At 43.0% G+C, this 26,881-nt stretch overlaps 1 protein-coding gene across 3 annotated transcripts in view; it reads right to left on the bottom strand.

The window, feature by feature from the left end:
• Window positions 1-18,776, bottom strand: part of LOC149457482 (uncharacterized) — a 67,289-nt gene extending 48,513 nt beyond the window's left edge. The window contains exons 1-2 of one of the 3 annotated variants that reach the window (XM_089683708.1): window positions 18,636-18,744; window positions 18,260-18,366 (exon numbers count right to left, since the gene is read on the bottom strand). The gene's annotated coding sequence lies outside the window, so the exon portion shown is untranslated. Of the gene's footprint in view, window positions 1-18,259; window positions 18,367-18,635 lie in introns of all 3 variants that reach the window. The other 2 variants (XM_089683709.1, XM_089683707.1) reach the window with 2 other exon arrangements.
• Between the last annotated feature and the right edge of the window lie 8,105 nt (window positions 18,777-26,881).

Genomic DNA, 26,881 nt, shown 5'->3' with positions numbered 1-26,881 from the left:
AATATGGGTTGTTTTACAAGGTGAGGGTTTATGTATACTTTAAGTGGGAGTGGTTGTGATTATTTACAGTCTAGATGTTGTATGTGAATGAATAACCTGGAATATTATGTATTCCTTACCCATTTATGTAGGGGGGATAAGGGTGGATATGTGAAGGTTCCCTATGTTGAAGGGGGCTTCTATATTCTGAAAAATCCCCCAGCCCACAGACTCCAACAACCACCAGGCCAAGGTTGTGGGGAAGAGGCCCTAGTCCTCATTATTATGGGGAAAATGTGCCTTACCAAGAGGGGTGAATGGAGGAGGCAGCTAAATGGCAGATGAGGTTCAGTGAAGAAAAGGGTTTTCAGAGAGTGCCTAAAAGTGGATAGAGAAGGAGATAGTGAGACAGATTGGGAGAGAGTTTCATAGTACGGGAGAGGCTCAGGGAAAGTTCTGAAGGCCAGCATGGGAGAAGGTGACAAGGAAGCTAGGTAGCAGGAAGTCTTGGGAGGAACAAAGAGAAATACTTGGATACTATTTTGAGACTAAGATAGTGATGTAGCTGGGGGCTGAGTTGTGGTTGGCATTTTAAGTTCTTGTTACTACAGAACTGAAGCAGGTAAGGATGTACAATATTGTTTGCTAAATTCATTGCCTAAAATGTTTCTGAAGGCTGAAAGTTTTTATCTTCATACATTCTATGAATGAAGGTAAAAAAACTCTCTATGTGCAGCTCCCTCCTCAGCCTCCTCTAATACCTGAGCCTGACCTTGATCCAGTGATGCATACAAGAGCAGTGACTCTCCTGGCTCTCTCTCTCATTGGCTCCTGCTGCTGTCAATCACAGCCAATGATGAGGGAATGGGGGGCGGGCAGAGCTACACTCTGTGTGTCAGGGGACACACAAAGTCTTGTTCGGAAGCGAGCATGCATAAATGAAGTTTGCTATGCGGGGCACCGGCGGGGGGAGGAACCAGGAGCACCGATGACGGACCTGTGATGAAGAGGATCGGGGCTGCTCTGTGGAAAACCATTGCACACTGCAAGGAACTATACCATGTTTGTTATTTTAAAAAAATCTGAAAACATTTTCAGACTGGAACAGCCAGCAACAGTGTTCTAGATTGCTAGCCACACCAGTCCCAGCGTCACCAGACCAGTGTAAGCCATCAACAACGTTCCTGCTTGCTAGCAACATCATGGTCACCAGAGCAAATGCAGCCAGCAACAGGGTTCCTGATCCCTAACTACACCAATGCCAGTGTTGCCAGATCAGTGCAGCCAGCAAAAGTTTTCCTAATCCCTAGCCACACCAATGTTAGTGTAATCAGACCAGTGCAGCCAGCAACAGTGCTCTGATCATCGCTACACCAGTACAGTAACACCAAAATCAGTGTAGGCCAGCAACATTGTCCTGATCACTAGCCATACCAACAACAGTGTAGGCTAGCAACAGTGTCCTAATTGCTAGCCACACCAATGCCATGTCACTGGAGCTAATGAAGCCAGCAACAGTGTTGTGAATGCTAGCCACAACCGTGCCAGTGTCACCAACGCCAGTGATACAAGCAACAGTGTTATGATCACCACCACCATGCCAGTAAAGGGTCACAAGAGGCAGTGTAAGCTAGCAACTTTGTCCTGATTGCCAGACACACCAGTACAGTGTCATCTAGTACCCGTTTTTCAGAACCAGTGTCCTAACTGCCAACCAACACCAGTGCCAGTGTCATCGGGTACCAGATCAGCCACTGCCATAAATGTCCTAAAAAATGTGGAATAGTGAGGAGTCACTTTAAATTCTGAGCATGACTGAAGAAAGTAGAGACCTCACAGTCAGATTTAGATTTGGAGAATGAACCTGTGGAAAGCAGTTGTTTTTTAAGGTCCACCTCTGAATCACAATTGATATGATCCAGAAATATTTAGACAAAATAAGGTGAATAAAGCACGTGGACCGGATGGCATACACCCACGGGTCCTTAACGAATTGAGAATTGTCATTTCAAAGCCATTGTTTCTCATTTAAGGGACTCTTTAATAACTGGCATAGTACCACTGGATTGGCATAAGGCCAATGTGGTGCCAATATTTAAAAAGATCAAAATCTTTACCAAGTAATTATAAACCTGTTAATAAAATACCCCATAGATGAGTTCTTGCTGGAAAAAAATATTTTAAGCAACAGACAGCATGGAGTCATGAAAGACAGAAGTTGTCAAACAAATCTGATTTCTTTTTATGAGGAGGTGAGCAAAACCTTGGACAGAGGGGTGGCAGTGGACATGGTATACTTGGAAAGAGGGGTGGCGGTGGAGGTGGTATACTTGGACAGAGGGGTGTCAGTGGACGTGGTATACTTGGACAGAGGGGTGGCGGTGGACGTGGTATACTTGGACAGAGGGGTGGCGGTGGACATGGTATACTTGGAGTTTGCAAAAGCATTTGACACAGTTCCCCACACATAGCTAATGTGTAAGGTAAAGACTACAGGCTTGAAAAAATCAGTATGTAAATGGATAGAAAACTGGCTAAGAGAGTAGTGATTAATGATTCATACTCTGAATGGTCTGGGGTGTCAGTGGTGTACCCCAAGGTTCAGTGTTGGGACCCTTACTTTTTAATATATTTATAAGCTGTGCAGTGGAATAACGTCCTTACAGGATGTCTCAAATTTACAAGCTGACCTCAATGCACTGTGTAATTGGGCAACTACAGTTGCAAGAAAAAGTATGTGAACCCCTTGGGATTACGTGGAGTTTTGCATGAATTGGGAATAAAATGTGCTCTGAATGTCATCTAAGTCACAACAATAGAAGAACACAGTCTGCTGAACATAATACTACACAAACATTAGATGTTGCCATGGTTTAATTGCACATAACGTGTAAACATTCACAGTGCAGGGAGGAAAAAGTATGTGAGGCCCTAGCTTAATGACTTCTCCCAGAGCTAATTGGAGCCAGGAGTGAGCCAACCTTGACTCCAATCAGTGTGATGATATTGGATGTGTTGCTGACAGCTGTCCTGTTCTTAAAAACACACACACCTGTTTTGGGTTTACTGGTTTCAAGAAGCACTGTCTGATGTGAACCATGCCTCGAGGAAAAGAGCTCTCAGAAGACCTACGATCAAGAATTGTTGACTTGCATGAAGCTGGAAAGGGTTACAAAAGTATCTCCAAAAGCCTTGATGTTTCCACGGTAAGACAGACTGTCTACAAATGGAGAAAGTTTAGCACTGTTGCTACTCTCCCTAGGTGCGGTCGTCCTGTAAAAATGACTGCAAGAGCACAGCGCAGAATGCTGCATGAGGTAAAGAAGAATCCCAGAGTGTCAGCTAAAGACCTACAGAAATCTCTGGCACATGCTAACATTTTTGTTGACACATCTACAATAAGGAAAACATTAAACAAGAATGAAGTACATGGGAGGACACCACGGAGGAAGCCATTGCTGTCCAAAAAGAATATTGAAGCACGTTTGAAGTTTGCAAAAGAGCACCTGGATGTTCCACAGCACTACTGGCAAAATATACTGTGGACAGATGAAACCAAGATTGAGTTGTTTGGGAAGAACACACAACACTATGTGTGGAGAAAAAAAGGCACAGCACACCAACATCAAAACCTCATCCTCACTGTAAAACATGGCGGAGGGAGCATCATGGTTTGGGGCTGCTTTGCTGCCTCAGGGCCTAGACAGATTGTTGTCATTGATGGGAAAATGAATTCCAGAGTCTATCAAGACATTTTGCAGGAAAACGTATGACCATCTGTCTGCCAACTGAAGCTCTGCAGAGGATGGGTGATGCAACAGGACAATGACCCAAAGCATACAAGTAATTCACCAAAACAATGGCTGTAACAGCACAGAATATGCCTTCTGGAGTGGCCCAGTCAGAGTCCTGACCTCAACCTCATTGAAATGCTGTGGCATGATCTTAAGACAGCGATTCACACCAGACATCCCAAGAATATTGCTAGACTGAAACAGTTTTGTGAAGAGGAGTGGTCCAAAATTACTCCAGATCGTTGTGCAGGTCTAATCTGCAACTACAGGAAACGTTTGGTTGAGATTATTGCTGCCAAAGGAGGGTCAACCAGTTATTAAGTCCAAAGGTTCACATACTTTTTCCTCCCTGCACTGTGAATGTTTACATGTTATATGCAATTAAACCATGGCAACATCAAATGTTTGTGTAGTATTATGTTCAGCAGACTGTGTTCTTCTATTGTTGTGACTTAGATGACGTTCAGAGCACATTTTATGCCCAATTCATGCAAAACTCCCTTGAGAAGAGGAGATGAAGGGGGGATATGATCAACATGTATAAATATATCAGTGGTTCATATAGTGAACTCGGTGTAGAGTTATTCACTTTGAGGTCATCACAGAGGACAAGGGGGCACTCTTTACGTCTGGAGGAAGAGAAATGTAATCTCTAAATACGGAAAGGTTTCTTCGCAGTAAGAGCTGTGAAAATGTGGAATAGACTCCCTCAAGAGTTGGTTCTGGCCAGCTCAGTGGATTGCTTTAAAAAAGGCCTGGATTCTTTCTTGGATACACAGAGTATAACTGGTTACTAACATTTATAGGTAAGGTTGATCCAGGAAATATCCAATTGCCTCTTGGGGGATCAGGAAGGACTTTTTTCCCCCTGCAGGAGCAAATTGGATCATGCTTTGCTGGGTTTTTTGCCTTCCTCTGGATCAACTGTGTGTGTAGGATTATAACTTTTTTTTTTATGGTTGAACTGAATGGACTTTTTTTTTTCAGCCAGACTAACTATGTAACCTCTGATTCAGAGGATAGAGGGGTCCTCGCTAAAAAAGTCAAGCGTAATACAGTTAGGTCCATTTATATTTAGACACAGGCATAATTTTCATACGTTTGGCTCTGTATGCTACCAGAATAAATTAAAACGAAAAAATCCAAATGAATTTGAAGTGCAGACTTTCAGCTTTAATTCAGGGGGTTGAACATAAATATCAAGTACAAATTGTAGGAACTGCAACCATTTTTATACACAGTCCCTCCATTTTCAGGGGCTCAAATGTAATTGGACAATTGAATATAGTCATAAATAAAATGTTCATTTTTAATATTTTGTTGAGAATCCTTTACTGGCAATGACTGCCTGAAGTCTGGAACCCATGGACATTACCACAGACTGGGTTTCCTCCTTTCTGATGCTTTGCCAGGCTCTAACTGCAGCAGGGGCATAGCTATGATATTTTGCGCACGGGCACGAACTATAAAATTGGCGCCCCAGCCCCCCTCCCCATTTATTCACATTTTTCGATTACATTGGATAAGGAAAAACAATTTAAATTTTAATGAAATGTATTTAAAGAAGCAAATTTATAGAAATTATATTGCATGACTCACTCAGTCACTGTCGTAGACTGGTTTACATATGCCCACTTTTTTATCAACGCTCAATAAGTGCAGACTGAACCAGCTGTACGCAGAATCCGTATCTCCGCTGGCTGCAGTGCTTGGCAGGCAGCATCATCACTGTGGATGGCAGACGTATCAGTTGACACGTCTACTGCAGCCGCTGCAGTGATCTTGTGACCGATTTATTACCCTTGTTCACTTATTATAATGTAACGTTGTAAGCCTCATTTTGGCGCCCCTGTACCTTGGTATCCGGGTACACGTTACCTCCCTGCCACCCTCTAGCAAGCCTCTGAACTGCAGCTGTCTTCAGTTGTTCTTTGTTTGTGGATCTTTCTGCCTTTAGTTTTGCCTTCAGCAAGTGAAATGCATGCTCAATTGGGTCGAGATCAGATGACTGACTCACCATTGCAAAATATTCCACTTCTTTTCCTTCAAAAGCTCCTGGGTTGCTTCTGCAGTGTGTTTTGGATCATTGTCCATCTGTACCGTGAAGCGCCGTCCAATCAACTTTGCAACATTTGGCTGAATCTGGGCTGACAGTATATCTCTAAACACTGCAGAATTAATCCGACTGCTTCTGTCACGTCAATAAACACCAATGACCCAGTGCCACTGGAAGCCATGCATGCCCATGCCATCACACTGCTTCCTCCACCATGTTTTACAGCTTTGGAAGCTGTAAAACAGCTTCTCCACACTTTTTTCTTCCCGTCATTCTGGTACAGATTAACCTTAGTTTCATCCGTCCAAAAGAATGCTTTTCTAGAACTGGTATGGCTTTTTTTAGATATTTTTTGGCAAAAGTCTAATCTAGCTTTTCTATTCTTCAGGCTTATGAATGGTTTGCACCTTGTAGGGAACCCTCTGTATTTGCTCTCATGAAGTCTTCTCTTGATTGTAGACTTTGACAATGATACGCCCACCACCTGGAGAGTGTCCTTCACTTGTCTGGATGTTGTGAATGGGTTTTTCTTTACCATAGAGAGGCTCCTGCGATCATTCACCACTGAGTTTTCATTCTCTCCTGATCGTTTTATGAGGCTGCATAACCCCTGATCCTGTCTGGACAGTGCTGATTGGCCCTGTGGTGAACACATGCACTCTCCCAAGAAAAAAAAAAAAAAAAAGCTCTCTAGCAATACACACCTAGCAAACTGAGCATGTGCAGCTTTCCCCCAAAGCTCTGTTCTATCAGCAGATGGATTAGGGACAGTAGAAGAAGGGGAGGTTGTGGGTTTAGTAACTTATTAAAAGTTAAAGTGCAACAACCCCCCCAACATTTTTTTCTTACCCACTTCCACCATTCTATCCTTGGTGAGAAATCCATCAGCTTCTCCAAACCCCCCCCCCCCTTATTCCCCCCCTTACCCCCTGCCCTCTTTGGACATGTGACACGTCCCCGGAGGCTACGGGGCCAATCAATCTGAAAGTGCAGCATGATCTTGCGTATGCATACTGGGGGTCTGGCTGGCTCCCACATCAAAGATGGTGTAGGCGGGAATTCAAAAACCGGCAAGGGTTCAATTGTGGTGAAGACACTGCTGGACTCCTAAGCTGGTGAGTGTCTGTTTTCTAAAAGTTTTTTTTAGAGTATTTGTAGCTGCTGACTTTTAATTTGATAAAAAAACAACTGAAGTTCCTCTTTAAAGGTGTGTGTGTGGGGGTATGATAAAAAGTGTGGGAGAAACTGTGGTGTGAAAGTTGGGGCTGAGACTGCTGTAAAAAGAAGAATTTGATGGGGGGCGGGGGCTGAGAACATTGTAGTTAAGGGGAGGGGGCCATGATGTAAAGGAGGGGACTGTGATGTGCAGGTTGGGAACACTGCTGTAAAGATGGAAATGTGAGCAAAGGGGGCTGTGCTGTAAAGGAGGGGCTGTGATGTGAAGGGGAAATTGAGGACATTTAAGTTGGTGGAGGGGGACCATTATGTAAAAAGGAGGGGGACTGTGATGTGAAAGGTGACTGGGTGACTGAAGATATCACTGTCAAGGGGGGGCTGTCATGTGAAGGGGACTGTGATGTGAACAAGAGACAGATACTGCTGCACTTCTGCAAAGGCAGGGCTGTGATGTGAAAGGGGGGGGGGGATGTGATTTGAAGGGGATCTGTGATGTGATGGTGGGACAGAGGTCACTGCTGTAAAGGGGGGCTATGATGTAAAGGAAGTGTGGGGGGGTGTAGTGATGTGATAGTGGGACTGAGAGTTTTGCTGTAAAGAAGTGGCTGCGAAGTGATGGATTTGAGTCACAGCACAAACATAGGCCCCTTTCACACAGGTGTTCCGTATGTCCGTTTTTCATCTGTCCATTTACGGATGAAAATCGGACACCCACGTATATGGACTAGTGGATGTAAATAGATGATCACCTGTTTACATGGGGCAGCACAGTGGCTTAATGGTTAGCACTTCCACCTGGCAGTACTAGGGTTCGCTGGTTCGAATCCCAACCATGACACCACCTGCCTGGAGTTTGCATGTTCTCCCTGTGCCTGGGTGGGTTTCCTCCGGGTACTCTGGTTTCCTCCCACACTTCAAAGAAATGCTGGTAGGTTAATTGTCTCATGTCTAAATTGGCCCTAGTATGTGTATGTATGAATGCGAGTTAGGGACCTTAGATTGTACACCCCTTGAGGGTTAGGGACTGATGTGAATGTACAATATATGTATGTAAAGTGCTGCATAAATTGAATAAGTACTTGACATAAATAAAATAAATAATAAATGCGTTAATGTCCGCATCCGTTTTTTTTGAACGGAAAAAAACGAATGGATGAAAAACGGATGTAAATGGACAAAAATGGACGCAAACGGATGTAAACAAATGTAAACTGATGAAAAACTGTAGTGAACTGATGAAAAACTGATATAAACCGATGAAAATTGATGTAAACTGATCCATTTTTTCTTGAAAAAAAAAACCATAACTGAACTGATGAAAAAAACAGAACGCCCATGTGAAAGGTGACAGATTTGACTGACTGGATCTCTGTGTATTTTAATTTAAAGGAAAAGTATGGCCAAAGGTCAAGTTTGTCCCTGCAATGGTCTGAACAGGAGGAGGGGTTAGCATACCGGTCTACAAGTGGTTAAAGTTTGTTTAGTTATTTATGTATACTGCACCAGGGATGCAACTTGCCTCTAACCACTTGAGCCCCATAGGATTTACCCCCCTTAATGACCAGGCCTTTTTTTGCTGTTTGGCGCTGCACTAATTCAAATGATAATTGCGCGGTCATGCAATGCTGCACCCAAACGAAAATTACGTCCTTTTTTTCACACAAATAGAGCTTTCTTTTGGTGGTATTTGTTCACCTGTGCGCTTTTTATTTTTTGCGCTATAAACAAAAAAAACACAAAAATTTTGAAAAAAAACAATATTTTCTACTTTCAGCTATAAAAAATATATCGTAAACTCAAAGTTAGTCATAAATTTAAGCCAAAATGTATTCTGCTACATGTTTTTGGTAAAAAAAATCCCAATAAGTGTATATTGATTGCTTTGTGTGAAAGTTATAGCGTCTACAAACTATGGTATAGATACTGTAATTTATGCCTTTTTTTGCTATACAGCGCTGCACTAACTCAAATGATAATTGCGCAGTCATGCAATGCTGCACCCAAACGAAAATTACGTCCTTTTTTTCACACAAATAGAGCTTTCTTTTGGTGGTATTTGATCACCTGTGCGCTTTTTATTTTTTGCGCTATAAACAAAAAAACCACAAAAATTTTGAAAAAAAACTATATTTTCTACTTTCAGCTATAAAAAATATATCGTAAACTCAAAGTTAGTCATAAATTTAAGCCAAAATGTATTCTGCTACATGTTTTTGGTAAAAAAAATCCCGTGCATTAGCGGGCAAACTGGCGCTATCTAGGAGGGGAGCTAACACTATCGGAAGTCACCAGTGACACTAATACAGTGATCAGTAAAAATCTGTTCACTGTAATCAATGACACTGGTGACAGGGCAGTGAAGGGGTTAACTGGGGGGGGAGGGGGGCGATCAAGGGGTTAAATGGGATTTCTGGTGCACTAGCGGGCAAACTGGCGCTATCTGGGAGGGGCGCTAACACTATCGGAAGTCGCCAGCGACACTGATACAGTGATCAGTAAAAATCGGTTCACTGATCAGTGACACTGGTGACAGGGCAGTGAATGGGTTAACTGGGGGGGGGGGAGATTAAGGGGTTAAATGGGATTACTGGTGTACTAGCGGGCAATCTGGCGCTATCTGGGAGGGGCGCTAACACTATCGGAAGTCGCCAGCGACACTGATACAGTGATCAGTAAAAATTGGTTCACTGATCAGTGACACTGGTGACAGGGCACAGTGAAGGGGTTAACGGGGGGGGGGTGATCAAGGGGTTAAACGGGATTACTGGTGTACTGGCGGGCAAACTGGCGCTATCTGGGAGGGGCGCTAACTCTATCGGAAGTCGCCAGCGACACTGATACAGTGATCAGTAAAAATTGGTTCACTGATCAGTGACACTGGGTGACAGGGCAGTGAAGGGGTTAACTGGAGGGGGGGGGGCGATCAAGGGGTTAAACGGGATTACTGGTGTACTGGCGGGCAATCTGGCGCTATCTGGGAGGGGCGCTAACTCTATCGGAAGTCGCCAGCGACACTGATCAGTAAAAATCGCTTCACTGATCAGTAACACTGGTGACAGGGCAGTGAAGGGTTAACTGGAGGGGGGGGGGGCGATCAGGGGGTTAAATGTGTCCTAGAGTGTTCTAACTTTTTGGATGTCTTCTTCTCTGTCTGGAACGGAATGTGTCCAGGCAGAGAAGAATGACATCATATCCTGCCCTGTGTGTATGTCAACACAAGACAGGATAGGACAGGGACCGATCATGTGATTTCAGCCAGAAATCACTGGCTGAAATCTAATGATTGATCCCTCCTGGATCAAATAGTGTCACCCGCAGGTCGGCGGGAGCGCGCGCGCCCCCTGCCGGCGAAAGTGTCGGGAGCGCGGAACCCGTTTTTAAACGTGGTTTTGCGCTCCACTGCCGCCCTGCACACGTATATACACAGTGGCAGGGCAGCAAGCGGCTAATGAAGGGTGTCCTACGTCCTGCTGGCTGAAATACTCTTCCCTGGTGTTGGATCGCCCTGGGAGCTGTGAATGTCTAGCACGGCAAGGGTTAAGGGCAGCAGCTGCGACTGTGAAAGTCCCTTGAAGGGTGCCCTCCCCTATACATAGTTATCACTGTACTAAAGCGTTTTACACTCTTCTCTGTTCTACATTGTCAAGTACATTCCTACAACTCTGATAGCACACACAGGCCTCGGCTATGTGTTGCTCAGTTGAGGCTTTTACTTCCTAAAGTTTTACACCGGAACTAAACCCATCAATTTAACGGTTTCCAGAAATGTTATAGTCAAGGCATGCCATGAATGATAACTGTCACAGTTGCTTGTACACTCAATAGAACTATCAAGCCGGGGGGGGGGGGGGGGGGGTTAGTCCCACTCTAAGAGGCATTTTTTATGCACACATTATGACATGCCTACATAAGCACATGTGTGCAAACTTCAACTTGCCATAGTAACATTTAGAACAGTTTCACACGATACCATGAGTGTATGTTACTGCAAAAAAAAAAAGAATTGATCAGGACTACTATGGACTACTAACCAGTTACTCCACAGATTCACCGTGAATCGAAAATTTCCACAGTACTGTTTGGCCTCTTTCACCCGGGTGTTCCGTATGTCCATTTTTCATCTGCCCGTTTAAGGATGAAAAACGGACCCCCCTGTATTTCTGTGGACTTGCGGATGTAAACGGATGAACATCTTTTTACATCCGTTAATGTCCACATCGTTAATAGAAGAAAACCCTATTTTTCTTCCGCAAAAAAAACCCGTAATGAACGAAAAACAAATGTCAACGGACCAAAAACAGATGTGAACAGATTAAAACGGACATAAATGGATGAAAAATGGATCTGAATGAATGAAAAACGGCTGTAATCCAATGTAAACGGATGTAACCAGATCAAAAAAAGGATGTAAATGGATGAAAAAATGGATGTAAACTCATCCGGTTTTTCTTTGAAAAAACGTGACTGAACTGAAGAAAGAAACAGAACGCCCATGTGAAAGGACCCTTTCTGTGAATAGGGGAGGGGTGGTTGAATGATAGCGTATCCTCCTGCACTCACAGAATGTGTGGGTGAAGGAAGAGGATTGAAGGAAGAGGATGTACCTGGCGCAGTAAACAAAAAGACACTAAACTATTTGCCCCCATTAACCATTTTGCCAGAAGATTTACCTCCCCCCCTTCATGACCAGGCTGTATTTTTTGCGGTACGGGATACAGTGCTGCATTACTTTATCTGACAATTGCGTAGTCATGCTACTCTGTACATAAATTATTATTATTATACATTATTTATAAAGCGCCAGAAGTTCGCTCAGCGCTGTACATTACAAAGGGGGACAGAACATGTGACAGAACAATAACAATACAATGCAAAACATGAGGGGATCGAGGGCCCTGCTCTTTCGAGTTTACAATCTAGGAGGGAGGGGATGGTGGCACAGGAGGAGATAGCTGTGGGGGATGGAGTGGTAGGAAGAGTGGAGGAGGTCAGCAAGTTAGCAGGGGGTGGGGTAGGCTTCCCTGAAAAGGTGGGTTTTCAGAGTGTGCCTAAAGGAGAAGAGAGTAGGTGATAATCTGATGGGTTGGGGCAGGGGGTTTCAGAGGATGGGTGACACCCTGGAGAAGTCCTGGAGGCGGGAATGGGAGGAGGAGACCAGGGAACTAGAGAGAAGGAGGTCTTGTGAGGAGCGGAGTGTGCGTGCTGGGTGGTACTTGGATATTAGGTCAGTGATGTAGTTCAGGGCAGTATGGTGGACAGCTTTGTACATCAGTGTTAGGATTTTGAATTTGATCCGTTGCGCAATCGGAAGCCAGTGGAGGGACTGGCAGAGGGGGGTGGTGTAAACGGAGTGGTTGGAAAGGTGAATGAGTCTGGCAACCGTATTCAGGATCGACTGAAGCGGGTATAGCCAGCGGCAAGGCAGGCCAGTGAGGAGGGAGTTGCAGTAATCGAGTCGTGATATGATGAGGGAGTGGATGAGCTGTTTAGTGGTTTCTGGGGTTAGGAACGTGCGTATTTTGGCAATGTTGCGGAAGTGGAGTCTGCGTGAGTTTGTTAAAGATTGGACTTGGGGCTGGAAGGATAGGTTGGAGTCCAGAATGACACCAAGTACTCTGGCCTGCGGGGCGGGTTTGATGGTGGTGTTGTTGGATGTGATGGAGAAGTCAATGGGGGGTGGTGTGCGGGCTGGGGGGAAGACAAGAAACTCGGTTTTGGAGAGGTTCAGATTAAGGAAGTGATTTTTTTTTTATCCCTGAGCATTTTGGAGCTTCACTCTACAAAATTCTCAGGTGTGAATGGGTCCCAAGTGAGCAGCATTACATTAGGGGGATGTAGAGGTGAGCCGTGTTAGCAGAGTGCAGACGTAAGCAATATTGGAAAAGGGCTGCAGGGGACGCAGAGCTCAGCAGCATCGGAAAAGGGCTGCAAGGACCACACAGGTGTGCAAGGTTGGATAAGGGCGCCAAGGGATGCGGAGGTGAGCAGCACCGGAAGAGGGCTGCGCAGGATGCAGGGATGAGCAGTGTTAGAAGAGGGTGGCAGGGGATGTAATGGAAAGCAGTGTTGTAGGTAGATTACAGGAGATGCAATGTTGGAAGAGAGGTGGCAGGGGATGCAGGGGTGAGAGGTGATGGAAGAAGGTTGCTTCTATAATTCTCATCTAGGTTAGAATTGCGGAAGTGGGGGCAGGTACCTGTCTGAAAAAGGAACCCGCTCCCAGAAATAAAATATTGTTACAGTGTGGGGGAGATAAGCGGAACTTTACAGTGATTCTAAAGGCTTTTTAAGAAAATGAAATTTATATATTTTTTCCCCACAAATAGAGCTTTCTTTTGGTGGTATTTGATCACCTCAGTGGTTTTTATTTTTTGCACTATAAACAAAAAAAGATTGACAATTTTGAAAAAAAAAAAAAAACAATAATTTTTACTTTTTACTATAAAACATATCCAATAAAAAAACAAAATGTCTTCATTAATTTAGGCCAAAATGTGTTCTGCTACATGTCTTTGGTAAAAAAAAATATATATACTGGGATTTTTATTTATTTAGCTATTTTAATACTAGTAATGGTGGCGATCAGCAACCTATGGCAGGACTGCGGCAGGCATTCTGACACTGGGTGGGAGCAGACTAACTGCCACTGACATCCCCAGTGACACTAATACAGTGATCAGTACTAATAAAAAGCACTGACGCTGTACTAGTGACCCTGGGCAGGAGGGGTTAACATCTGGGGAGATCAAAGGGTTAACTGTGCACTGTTTTTACTGTGTTTTACTAGGAGACTGTGTTTTTACTAGGCAATGCACTGCTTTCTATCTCTCTGCTTTGCAGCACGTCCCCGCTGACAGGAGAAAGATCTCTGTTGTTCACAAACAGATCTCTCCCCTGTCAACTTCTCCACCGATCACCGATTCCCGGCCATGAATCGCTGGCCAGGACCCAGTGGTTAACATCTTCGGGAGCCAGAGACAGCGTGGGTAGGGCGGCGCGTGCCCCCTACTCAGAAATGCAAAATCACGTATATATACGTGACTTGGCACAGCACGGCCGCCCTGTAGCAGTACATCTGCTATGGGGCAGTCTTTAAATGCTTAACCAAACTTCAGCTTTAAAATCCATTCAGAGTAACTGTTTGACAAGCTAGCAGGCTCCTCCACTCGCTCGAACATGGACTTAAGGACTTTAACCACTTTAGCCTCTGCCGCGAACCCATACGTTGCGTAGATGAGGTGGTTATACTAGGATGAAGCTGCAGACATCATCCCAATATCCTTTGTTTTCAGGTGATGATTCTCTTTTATGTAAAAGCGATTCTGGTGGCTAATTAGCCACTGGATCGCTTTTACAGAGAGGAAGGGGGGCCAGGCTCTCCTGTCTCGTCAGGGAGCCCAGGACTGAAGCCGGCTTACCATACGAGCATTTTGTTACTTCCAGTTTCACCAGGATGTAAACAAGCCATTACTGGATTGTGAAAGCATCTGATCAAACCGATCTTGGTTTGATTAGATGCTTTGAAGGGCAGAGGAGAGATCTGAGGTCTAATGGACCCCAGATCTATCCATAAAGAGGACCTGTCACTCCTCCAGCTATCACAAAGGATGTTGTGCATCCCTTGTGATAACCATAAAAGTGATACAAAAATGTAAAGACAGTGTAAAAAAAATCCCAAAAAACTAAATTAAATAAATGATAAAATTAATTAATTTTAAAGTGCCCCTGTGCTCGCATGCAAAAGCAAACGCATGTACGTAGGTCACCCGTCCATATGTAAACTGTGCACCATGCGTGTGAGGTATCGCCACAAACGTTATAGCAAGAGCAATAATTCTAGCACACCTCCTGTGTAACTCTAAACTGGTACCCAGTAAAGGCTTTTAAATTGTCACCTAGGGGATTTTTAAGTACCATAGTTCATTGCCATTCCATGAACATGCGCAATTATAAAACGTAACATATTAGGTACATATTTACTTGGTGTAACATCATCTTTTATATTTTACCAAACAGTTGGGTATTATATTGTGTTTTTGTACATTAAAATTCATTAAAGTGTATTTTTTCCAAAACAATTGTTTTGGTGAAAAAAAACAAAAATTACAATATATTGCTGTAGCCGCTGGTGCACACAACCCATGTCTCAATGGGGCAAATATACAATCAAAAAGTGAAATGAAAAAATGCTGCGCTACATAAACCAATGGTACAAACCATTATATTACCAAAAACAAAGTGAAAACATAAATAATTATTAGAAGAAAAATAGTAGTAGAAAAAATATTAATATTGAAATAGAAATATATATATATATAAAAAACCACACAAAAAATAAAATAAAAATATATAGAAATTAAAAATATTTTAAGTATGAATCAAATGAAAGTCAATCAAAAATCAAGTTCAATCAATGAAGTGTTCATTCAGTGAACCCTCCTTTGGATAACGAAAATATGTGCATCTGTCATCAGTTCTCGTGCAAAGACATCCTCCACCATATATCTGCTCACCTCACGGAGTGTGACCTCGCATTATACAATGTTACGGTCTAACTGCACTTTTGGTCCCATATGGACTCAGAAGATCAGCTTGCTGAATGAAGACTCCAAATTAAGCTCCCTCCTGATGAGCATCTTTGTATCAGCCGTATTCCTCATTAAAAAGAACTCCACATAGTGCTTTATCCTTATAAACTTTCATTCATCAATTAAAACATAAGAAATACTCTCATATTCCGGAGGTGTATTTTGCACCAGGTATGATGAAGATCCAGTGATGTACTGATTAAACACTAGATGGCAGTATCATCTCAGCAGCAGAGTCGTGTACATGCTCAAAACAGACACCATCCATAATATATTGCAAGGCAAAGCACGGGCCCACTCAATGAATGCTATTGCCTGCTGTAATGCCGTTTCAAGAGCAGTTTGTAGAGTACTACAGGCCGCTATCCCGATGAATGGCAATGTCATGACGTCATCAGCACACTCCTGTCCGACGCATTTCATCACTAGTCACGTGACTTTATCAAGGGGATGCGATTTTTGAAAAACCGCTGCACAAATACCGTATAACATACAAAAATTGCAACACCCGCCAACTGATTCTCTAAGGTCACTGCTTTAAAAGAAAAAAAATTATACACACAGTATCTCACAGAAGTGAGTTCACCTCTCACATTTTTGTAAATATTTTATTCTATCTTTTCATGTGACAACAATGGCTGTGTGTTGAGTTATTTTGAGGGGACAGCATATTTACACTGTTATACAAGCTGTACACCCACTATGTCACATTGTAGCAAAGTGTCATTTCTTCAGTGTTGTCACATGAAAAGATAGAATCAAATATTTAAAAAAATGTGAGGGGTGGACTCACTTCTGGGAGATACTGTAGGTGTACACAGGGGGTGTGCTGGTTGTGCCTGGGCACATCTTAATCGCCCTGTGCGTATTGTCATTATCGCTTTGTGTGTCTGGGCAGCCTGCCTTTCCACGAACATGAACTTTAATGGCCTCCCAGTCTTAGTCCGTAGGGTTCAATATTGAGTTGGCCCGCCCTTTGCAGCTATAACAGCTGGGAAGGCCGTCCACAAGGTTTAGGAGTGTGTCTATGGGAAGGTTTAACCATTCTTCCAGAAGCGCATTTGTGAGTTCAGGTACTGATGTTGGACGAGAAGGCCTGGTTCGCAGTCTCCGCTCTAATTCATCCCAAAGGTATTTTATGGGGTTGAGGTCAGAAATTTGTGCAGGCCAGTCAAGTTCCTCCACCCCAAACTCTCTCATCCATGTCTTTATGGACCTTGCTTTGGTGTGCAGTCATGTTGGAACAGGAAGGGGCCATCCCCAAACTGTTCCCACAAAGTTGGGAGCATGAAATTGTCCAAAATGTCTTGGTATGCGGACGCCTTAAGAGTTTCCTTCACTGGAACTAGGGGGCCAAGCCCAACCCCTGAAAAACAACCCCACACCGTAATCCCCCCTCCACCAAACTTTACACTTGGCACAATGCAGTCAGGCATGCATTTTTCTCCTGGCAACCGCCAAACCCGGACACATCCATCTGATTGCCAGATGGAGAAGCGTGATTGGTCACTCTAGAGTCCAGTGGCGGCATGCTTTACACCACGGCATCCGACGCCTTGCATAACACTTAGTGATGGAAGGCTTGGATGCAGCTGCTCGGCCATGGAAACCCATTCCATGAAGCTCTCTACGCACTGTTGTTGTGCGGATCTGAAGGCCACACCAAGTTTGGAGGTCTTTAGCTATTGACTCTGCAGACAGTTGGCGACTTCTGCACACTGTGCGCTTCAGCATGCTCTGACCCCGCTCTGTCATGTGACGTGACCTACCACTTGGTGGCTGAGTTGCTGTTGTTCCCAGTTGCTTCCACTTTGTTATAATACCACTAACAGTTGACTGTGGAATATTTAGTAGCCAGGAAATGTCACGGATGGACTTATTGCACAGGTGACAACCTATCACGGTACCACGCTTGGAGTCACTGAGCTCCTGAGAGCGACCCATTCTTTCACCAATATTTGTAGAAGCAGTCTGCATGCATAGGGGCTTGATTTTATACACCTGTGGCCATGGAGGGGATTGGAACACCTGAATCACATGATTTGCAGGGCGGTGACAATACTTTTGGCAATATATAGTAATGCAGGCCATAGATGGGGAGAAAAACGGCCGATTTTTCGTCCGAAAATAAAACCGGCCGATTATCTTATCGTTAGTGGACAATTTTGTCGGCCGTTTTTCGTGTATTTTGGACTTTCAGATTATCGGTGATGTTGGAAAATTTTTGAAAAACGCCCGACTTTATCCTCATTGATGGTCAAAAACGAACGATCGTTTTCCGAAAAAGGATCACAAAGGCCACAAAATGACATCATTTCCCGTTATAGGTTGCTCATTAATCGGCCGATTTTCATAATAATTGGTGGTCAGGTAAGTTTTTTAGACCGACCGATAGTTCGTTAATCGGCCGAAAATCTGCCGTTTTTCTCCCCATCTATGGCCTGCATTACATAGTCAGTCTGGCTGAAAAAAGACAAAAGTCCATCTAGTTCAACCATAAAAGATAAAAAATATTATATATATATATACACACACACTGCGTATACAAATACACAGTATAAACACACACACATTTAGGTGTTTTAGATTTGGGGCGCACACCTTAATGCAGTGGGCTGTGCACAACTATGGGGGCTTATGTGACCATCCAACAATAGGGCACTCACCTGAGACTGATCACATGGGGAATGGGGGAGGGGCTTAGCCTAGAATTACCTCTGACCTCAAATATTACCCAGGAACTTTGTCAGAAGAGCCTGTGGTTTGTATGTAACTGTAAAAAAAAAAAAAGTATGACTAAAAGCAAATGAAATAACAATGCACTGTATCATATCATTACAGATATTACATCCACAAAGTTCTCAGCACACCATACTAGTCCCCAGAAATAGGAGTAAAAAGTTACCCATAGAGGCTACAAGAAAATGGCGGCCGCCTTCTCCCACACGCCTACCACATATAAACCCGGCTGCCCTTCTAGTGCTGCTATTAAAAAGAAGCGAGCAGATGTGCAGAACATGAAGATATTCTATGGCTACTTACCGGGCGGGCAATGTATGTGCGACGGGTAAACCGACCGGAGAGCCTGACCCCGGACCCACACTGCTTCGAGTTGAGAACACGTGATCGGGGGAGCGCATGCTCAGCACAGCCCTTCCATAAACTTTGACGATTATGGACAACTGGGAAGGAAATGGGACCAGTCATGAGCTGAGAGAGGAGGGCCACCGGGGAGGAAGTGTGCTCTGGGAGGGGAAAGGGCCAATAAACGGCTAAGCAGCTTCCAAAGTGTGTTTACACAAAGAATTACTTTATGAGGAAGGCTGACATTTGGCTGTACACAGCAAAGGGGTTCTCTGACAGAACCCCCTGTATACAGACCCTGCCAGAATGGGGGCAGTAATATGGAGCTGAGGAGAAGGCAGCCAGAATCATCATTTCTGCGCTCCGCTCTCTGACCCGGTCCAACACGCTCCCAAGGATACCCGCCACTGGTCCTGGGGGCCCCCTCCGCACAATAGCATTGGTGCGCTTTTTAACACTTTCAGAGACCTTTTTTTTGGGGGGGGGGGGGTCATTTCAGTCGGGCGTTCCATTTTTTTCATCAATTCAGTCACGTTTTTCCCAAGAATAGAACATGTCAGTTTTTCATCTGTTTACGTCCATTATTTTTTTACATCCTTTATCAATGCAAAAACGGACCGCATGTCCCTTTACATCCGTTTTTCATCCGGTTACATCTGTTTTGTCTGGTTACATCTGTTTACATCCGGTTTTCATCTGGTTACCCTGCAAAAAGAAGTCATTTGGGGGATCCAGTTACATCTGTTTACATCCGTGTTTTTGTCCAGTTACATCTGTTTACAACCGTGTTTTCGGCTGGTTACATCTGTTTATAACCGTGTTTTCGGCTGGTTACATCTGTTTACATCCGTGTTTTCGTCTGTTTACATCTGTTTTTCATCTGGTTACATCTGTTTACATCCAGTTACATCTGTTTGCATCCATGGTTTTTGTCCGGTTACATCTGTTTACATCCGTGTTTTTGTCTGGTTACATCTGTTTACATCCATTTTTCATCCAGTTACATCTGTTTACATGCGTTTTTTTTGTCTGGTTACATTTGTTTACATCCATGTTTTTGTCCGGTTACATCTGGTTACATCTGTTTACATCCGTTTTGCTGTCTGGTTGCATCCGTTTACATCCGTTTTGTTCGGTTACATCTGTTTACATCCGTTTACTGTCTGGTTACATCTGTTTATATCTGTTTTTCATGCGGTTACATCTGTTTTGTTCGGTTATATCTGTTTTACATCCGGTTACATCTGTTTTCATCCATTTTTCATCCGGTTACATCTGTTTACATCTGTTTTGTTCGGTTACATCCGTTTTTTGTCCGGTTACACCTGTTCACAACCATTTTTCTTCCCTTCTGTTTTTTTTTTATGGAAAAAAAATGTTTTTCTTACGTGCAGAAAAACCGGTGCGGACATTAACATATGTAAACCGATGAATATCTTTTTACATCTACTAGTCCATAGAAATACATGGGTGTCCATTTATATCCGTTTTTTCATCCGGTCACATCTGTTTACAGCTGTTTTTCTTCCCTTCCGTTTCTAAGCTTTATATGGAAGAAAAATACAGTTTTCTTCCGTTCAGGAAAAATGTCTGTGGACATTAACAGATGTAAACAGATGATCATCTGTTTACATCCGCTAGTCAATAGAAATACATGGGTGTCCATTTTTCATCCGTAAACGGACAGATGAAAGACGGACATACAGAACACCCGTGTGAAAGGGGCCTATATGTTGAACCTCTTCCATACCGGGCACTTTTACCCCCTTCCTGCCCAGGCCAATTTTCAGCTTTCAGCACTCTCACACTTTGAATGACAATTGCGCGGTCATACAACATTGTACCCAAACTAAAATTTTATCATTTTCTTCACACAACTAGAGATTTCTTTTGGTGGTATTTAATCACCACTGGGGTTTTTATTTTTTGCTAAATTAACAAAAGACCGAAAAGTTTGAAAAAAAAAACCCACGTTTTTCTTTGTTTCTGTTATAAAAGTTTGCAAATAAATAATTGTTCTTCATAAATTTAGGCCGAGATGTATTCTGCTACATGTCTTTGGTGAAAATAACCCAAATTAGGATGTATTTTTTAGTTTGTAGGAAAGTTATAGAGTTCACAAACTATGGTATAGATCTGAATATTGATCAATCCTGAAGTACTGACGGCCAATCTAATTTCTAGGTCCAAGAATGTCAGAACAGTACAGATATCCCCCAAATGACCCCTTTTTGCAAAGTAGACAGTCCAACGTACTTCATAAGAGGCATGGCAAGTTTTTTGAAGTTGTATTTTTTTGTCATAATTTTTCGGAAAATTAAAAATATTATTTTCACTATTTTTTTTTTTTTTTACATACTGTCACCAGTGCAGTAAAGTGTCATCATATAACTGGCATGGCGGTGATCAGGGACACTGACTGGTGACAGTATGAAAAAAATTTTTTTTTAATATTTTAAATTTTTTATTACATTTTTTAAGATTTTTTTTTTTCATATTTCACTATGACCAAAGTAGTACAATGTTACCATAGTAACATTGTACTACTTTGGGGAAGTGATCAGTATTTTTTTTTTTTGCACAATTTACCTGAATGGCATCGATTCATTCAGGGTTTTTTTTTTTTTTTTTTTTTTGTGCTTAGCTGTGATTTGGCCACGGCTAATCACATGACACAGCTGGGCTGTGATTGGCCTAGCTTGTGCATGTGATCGCTGTGACCATTCACAGCTAGACACACTAGTATACAATGGATGGCATGAATGAAGCCATCCATTGTATACAACTGTCATGTGACCTGCTGTGATTGGTAAAGCAGGTCACATGGTACCAGCAACGGGGCCGGTACTCAGATCTGTCATCGGCTGTGTCCGAGGTACATGGCCGATGGCAGATCGTGCCGCTGCGCGGCTCTGCGGGCATGCAAACTGCGCATGCCCGAAAGGATACCATATGGCGTCCACCTGGAGGGACGAGGGGTTTTGCAGGCCGCCATCTGGCTATAGGCCGGGTGGGAACCTGTTAAAATGGAGTATTCCCCCTGTGCTAAATATGTACCTAAATAACACACTAAGCAGCAAACACCTTAATCCTATACCTATAGGTGAACAAATGTACTTAACAATAAAAGGTGGTGTAGCGTTACATAAATATAAATAAATATAAAGTATTAAGCTGAATATATAACATATCATGGTGGATATATGTGAAACAACACACGTGGTCCTGCACTTGGACCCAATAGGTGACCGATAAATAATAAATGATAAATCACACAATCATAAATGTAAACCCAATCCATATAGTTGGATCCAACCAAAAAGTGTTAGCAGTGACTCCCAATACTGGGATACAAAAACTTTATAAAAATATATACACCAACACGTGTATAGTGTGAATCCCAAATGTGGGATATATATGATCTGTGTCAAAGTGTACAAGCAAATGATAGGAAAACAAACACATTAAATCAATATGTGAAACTTAAAAGTCCAATATATGTGAATAACACAAGATGCTTCACTGCTCCAGAGCATGCAATATATGCAGTGTGGGTGCACAGCACACTGATAAATAATCCTTCACTGGCTGCAATGGCCTCTCACCTCCAATCGGCGACCCCAAAGGGCCACAAAGCCTTTTGGATCACCCCTGGATCCTTCCTGTATGTGCACTTTTAATTGCCTGATCTCCTGGGAGTTTAACCACACTAATGTCATGCAGCAACACTGGTATCATTTCCTCTGATTAGGTAGGTAGGTAGGCACCCTCACAAATACCAACTTACTCTCATAAGCTCATGAAACAAGAGAAAACATTCTCCATAGTGCAAAACCGCTTTATTCCATATAAAATAGCCTTAAGTATGCCAAAAAACACACTTACATTTTGTTGGTAACAAACAAGCCTTGACACCACATGTAATGGGTGTATTGCATGAATCAAAGGTGTACCAAGATGGCGTTCTGCCGGATGTACGTTGACACGTTGCATCACGCCTACACGTGACTTCCTCAGGAACGGTGGAACGCCATCTTGGTACACCTTTGATTCATGCAATACCAGTCTAGATGCATTCCGGATGCGTTTTTGCATGTGCGTTTTTGACACGTTTTTGGAGCATTCCGATGTGCTTTTTATGCATTTTAGTTAATTTTTTCCCCTCTCTTTTTCTTCAATTTAAATAGGGACATGTGCGTTCCAATGCGTTTTACTGTGTTCAGTACAGTTCTGTGCAGAAAAAAAAAAATGAAGCCTGTTCTGCTTTTTTTCTGCAACTGGAACTGCGAGCACTGATGTGAACTATGACATTGACAACCATATAACCTACTTTCTGTGCATTTTGGATGCAGAAAAAAAGCAGCTGAAATGCATGTAGTGTGAACTGGCCCTGATTGGAATAAACTTGTGCTGCATAACAAAAAGCACTTGAAACTGCATTTCTGGTTAGTATTTTTATGCAGGTACACACACAGGCGTATTTATGCACATATGCCACACCCCCTTGATTAAAAAAAGCTAGAAGAATTTTTCAATATGCGCAAAAAAGCCCATGGGCTTTATAGCCTATCCTCACATTTTTTGCCAGAATTTTCTGATGTTCATACATCTGTACCGGAGACAAGTACCAAGCTTAACCCATTAAAGTAGTACAGCATTAGATTCCTATGAAGTCTATACTCACATAAACTACACCACCAGACAATCTCTTTGACAGCCTGTAGTTCTTCACATCTGCAGAAAGAAGCAATTTTGGGAACTGCTAGAAAAGGCCTCTGATTAACTAAAAAAAAAAAAATCAAGTGCCCATGAGGGTCCACACTATAGTTCCCCTATAAGATCACACTTTAGAAACGCAGTCCAGATGCGTTCCGGATGCCTTTCTGCCAGGATTATCTATCGTTTGGGGAATTTATTGGAAACTAAATACCAGTCCCTTTGGCTATCCAACATTGAAGTGTAGATGTTGGTGATTATACGTGGAGGAACCTCCAGAGATTATCCTGATTTACAACACACAATGCGATATATGACCACTGTAATGGGGCATATAGGTCTGGTGAGTGATTCATTCGTTTGCTTTTGCACTGAGGTGTGGACACATGGATTTCTATGTCACTAAATTTTGAGGTCTAAGGGCTCATGTACACTGCAGCTGATAAACTGACTTTCAGGATCTGCGTTTTTTCCAGCAGCCCCTGAACTCTCCCTAATGTGTTCCTATGTGTCCATGTACACGTCGTCGTTTACAGACAGTTGAGTTTCCAGTCGTTTTTTTTTAACGCAGCAAACTTGCGTTCAGGAGTAGACTTTAACAGTGTTTCAAATGCCAAACGCTTGTAAATGCGGCGAACCGTGTTTATAAGCATTTGCGTTTAGAAGTGTTTTTAACTGTTCCATATCCAAAACCTGTCCAGAGCCTTTTTTCATCATCAGAAATGCATGCAAAGTGTTTTCCATGTATTCAAATGGACCCGGTACACCAGTGCAGTCAGTTCCAGGTTTTGCATGAAGGAATAAATGGTAGAACATGCTCATGATGGGATCCATAGTGAATACAACCAGAAAAGACAGGTCATCTCAACACATACTGCTCTCTCTGCTTCTGCTCTTTCTATTTCTCTCAAAATGTCCCACCTCAGCAACAATAGATCTACTCTAGCAACAATAGACCTCCCACCTCAGCAACAATAGATCTACCCCAGCAATAATACACTTGTAAGCAACAATAGATCCCTAGCATCATTAGACCCCCTACAACAATAGATCCCCCCAGCAACAATATACCTCCCACCTCAGCAAAAGTAGATCTACCCCAGCAATAATAGACACTTGCCAGCAACAATAGATCCCTAGCAACATCAGAGCCCCCCTACAACAATAAATACCCCAGCAACAATAGATACTCACCAGCAACAATAGGCCTACCAGCAACAATAGATCCCTAGCAACAATAGACTCCCTACAACAATAGATCCCCAGAAACAATAGACACTCACCAGCAACAACGGACCTACTGGCAACAATAGATCCCTAGCAACAATAGATCCACCAGCAACAATATACCTCCCACCCCAGCAACAATAGGCACCAGCAACAATAGATCCCTAACCACAATAGACCTCTCTACAACAATAGATCCCCAGCAACAATATACCTCCCACCCCAGCAACAATAGACACTCAACAGCAACAATAGATCCCTAACAACAATAGACCTCTCTACAACAATAGATCCCCTACAACAATAGATCCCGCCAGCAACAATATACCTCCCACCCCAGCGACAATAGATTTACCCCAGCAATAATAGACACTTGCCAGCAACAATAGATCCCTAACAACAATAGACCTCTCTACAACAATAGATCTCCAAGCAACAATATACCTCTCACCCCAAAAACAATAGATCTACCCCAGCAACAATAGACACTCGCGAGCAACAACAGACCTACCGGCAACAATAGATCCCTAGCAACAATAGACCCCCTACAACAATAGATCCCCCCAGCAACAATATACGTCCCACCCCAGCAACAATAGACACGCCAGCAACAATAGACCTCCCAGTAACAATAGATCCATCCCTCAACATTGGATCCCTCCCAGCAACAATTGACCCCCCCAACAACATAAAACCCCCATAACAACAATAGTCCCCTGCCATCAAAAGTAGACCTGACAACAACAATAGATTTCACCCAGCTACAATAGATCCCCTAGCAGCCAGTATCAACAGACCCTCTAGCACACTCCAGCACCCCTTGATATTACATACATTTAGAGCTGGGGGTGCCGGAACTGCGTTCCCCCGTGTTCCCGCTGAGAAAAAGCCCTGCGTATATGATATTCTTCAACTCTTAGATTGTAAGCTCTAACGAGCAGGGCCTTTTGAACCCGCCTGTATTAATTTGTATTGTAATTGTACTGTCTGCCCTTATGTTGTAAAGTGCTGTGTAAACTGTTGGAGCTACAGAAATCCTGTATAATAATAATAATAGCTTCTGTCAAACCTTACAGAACACACAGTAGACATCTACAGGACATTACAAAATATAAACACTAGATGGCACTAGAGACATTTCTAATTATTTTTTACTTGCTCTGTAGCAGATCTTTATTTTGTTTTTTATTTCTTTTATTTTTTTCCTTGATGGTGTTATTTAGTAAAATACACCTGTCAATAAATCTTTCCAAGAAGTGTTGATAGCTAGTTCATCTTTGGGACCTTCCTTTGTGGCCTGGAGGATAACTATCCTAGTGATGAACCAATGGAAAGGCAAACCAGCATCAGCGAGAGCACAACCGTGTTCAGCTATTCACATGTATGAAAAGCTGTACATGGCACGTGTGGTTTCCAGGCACTGGGAAAGTACACTAAGTGCCAGGACAGCACACTAGGCATGTAAAATGTATTGGCACTGCTACAGTAGTTATTAAGGATGAAGGTTGTGTGCAGGGGTGGACTGATAACTCATGGGGCCCCCGGGCAATAGGGAATCATGGGGCCCCTGTGTCCTTGCCCAAACTCAAAAAAGCCTATAAAAAAGGTACCAGGGGCATCTCATGGGGCCCTCTACTGACCCCAGGCCCTCAGGCAGTGCCCGAGTTTCCAAATAGTCAGTACGCCCCTGGTTGGATGCCGCAGTTTTACTAATTTTTGTGTAATTTTTGCCCGGTCAAACCTTTTAAAAACCGCAATGCATAACATGGCCTTTGAACACTTGTCACTAAGCTTAGAATTACCAGCAACAGGGCAAATATTAAACCATCCAACAACACATATTGTAAATGTGTGTTGAAAGGTTTAAGGAGAGGCTAGGGAGAGCTATTCTGTTTCAAATTCTGATATCTGCAACAACATATCTTCTAGACCTAGTCTGTGCAGATAGGATAGCCAGTTGCTGACTTGCCAGAATCCACAGGCAGCTTAACTCTTCAATAAGACACAGACATTGAGTTCATTGAAGTTTTACTTCTGATAAGATCAATTCAAAGAATGTTTTTCTGGTCTATTGAAGTGCAAGAAGACACAGACTTTCCTAAACCCTGTCTCTGTGGTGGAAAATATAACTAATTGGGCAACTATGTGGCAAATGAGGTTTAATGTTGATAAATGTAAGGTTCTGCACTTGGGGGCTAAGAATATACATGCATCATACATACTAGGGGGAGTAGGACTGGGGAATCAATGGTGGAGAAGGA

The sequence above is a fragment of the Staurois parvus genome, unplaced genomic scaffold (assembly GCF_062004578.1).
Source record: "Staurois parvus isolate SC_StPar_1 unplaced genomic scaffold, SC_StPar_1.0 ptg000320l, whole genome shotgun sequence".
Taxonomy (NCBI): domain Eukaryota; kingdom Metazoa; phylum Chordata; class Amphibia; order Anura; family Ranidae; genus Staurois; species Staurois parvus.
The sequence above is the reverse complement of the archived record's forward strand: the minus strand, read 5'-3'. Positions and strand labels throughout refer to the sequence as shown.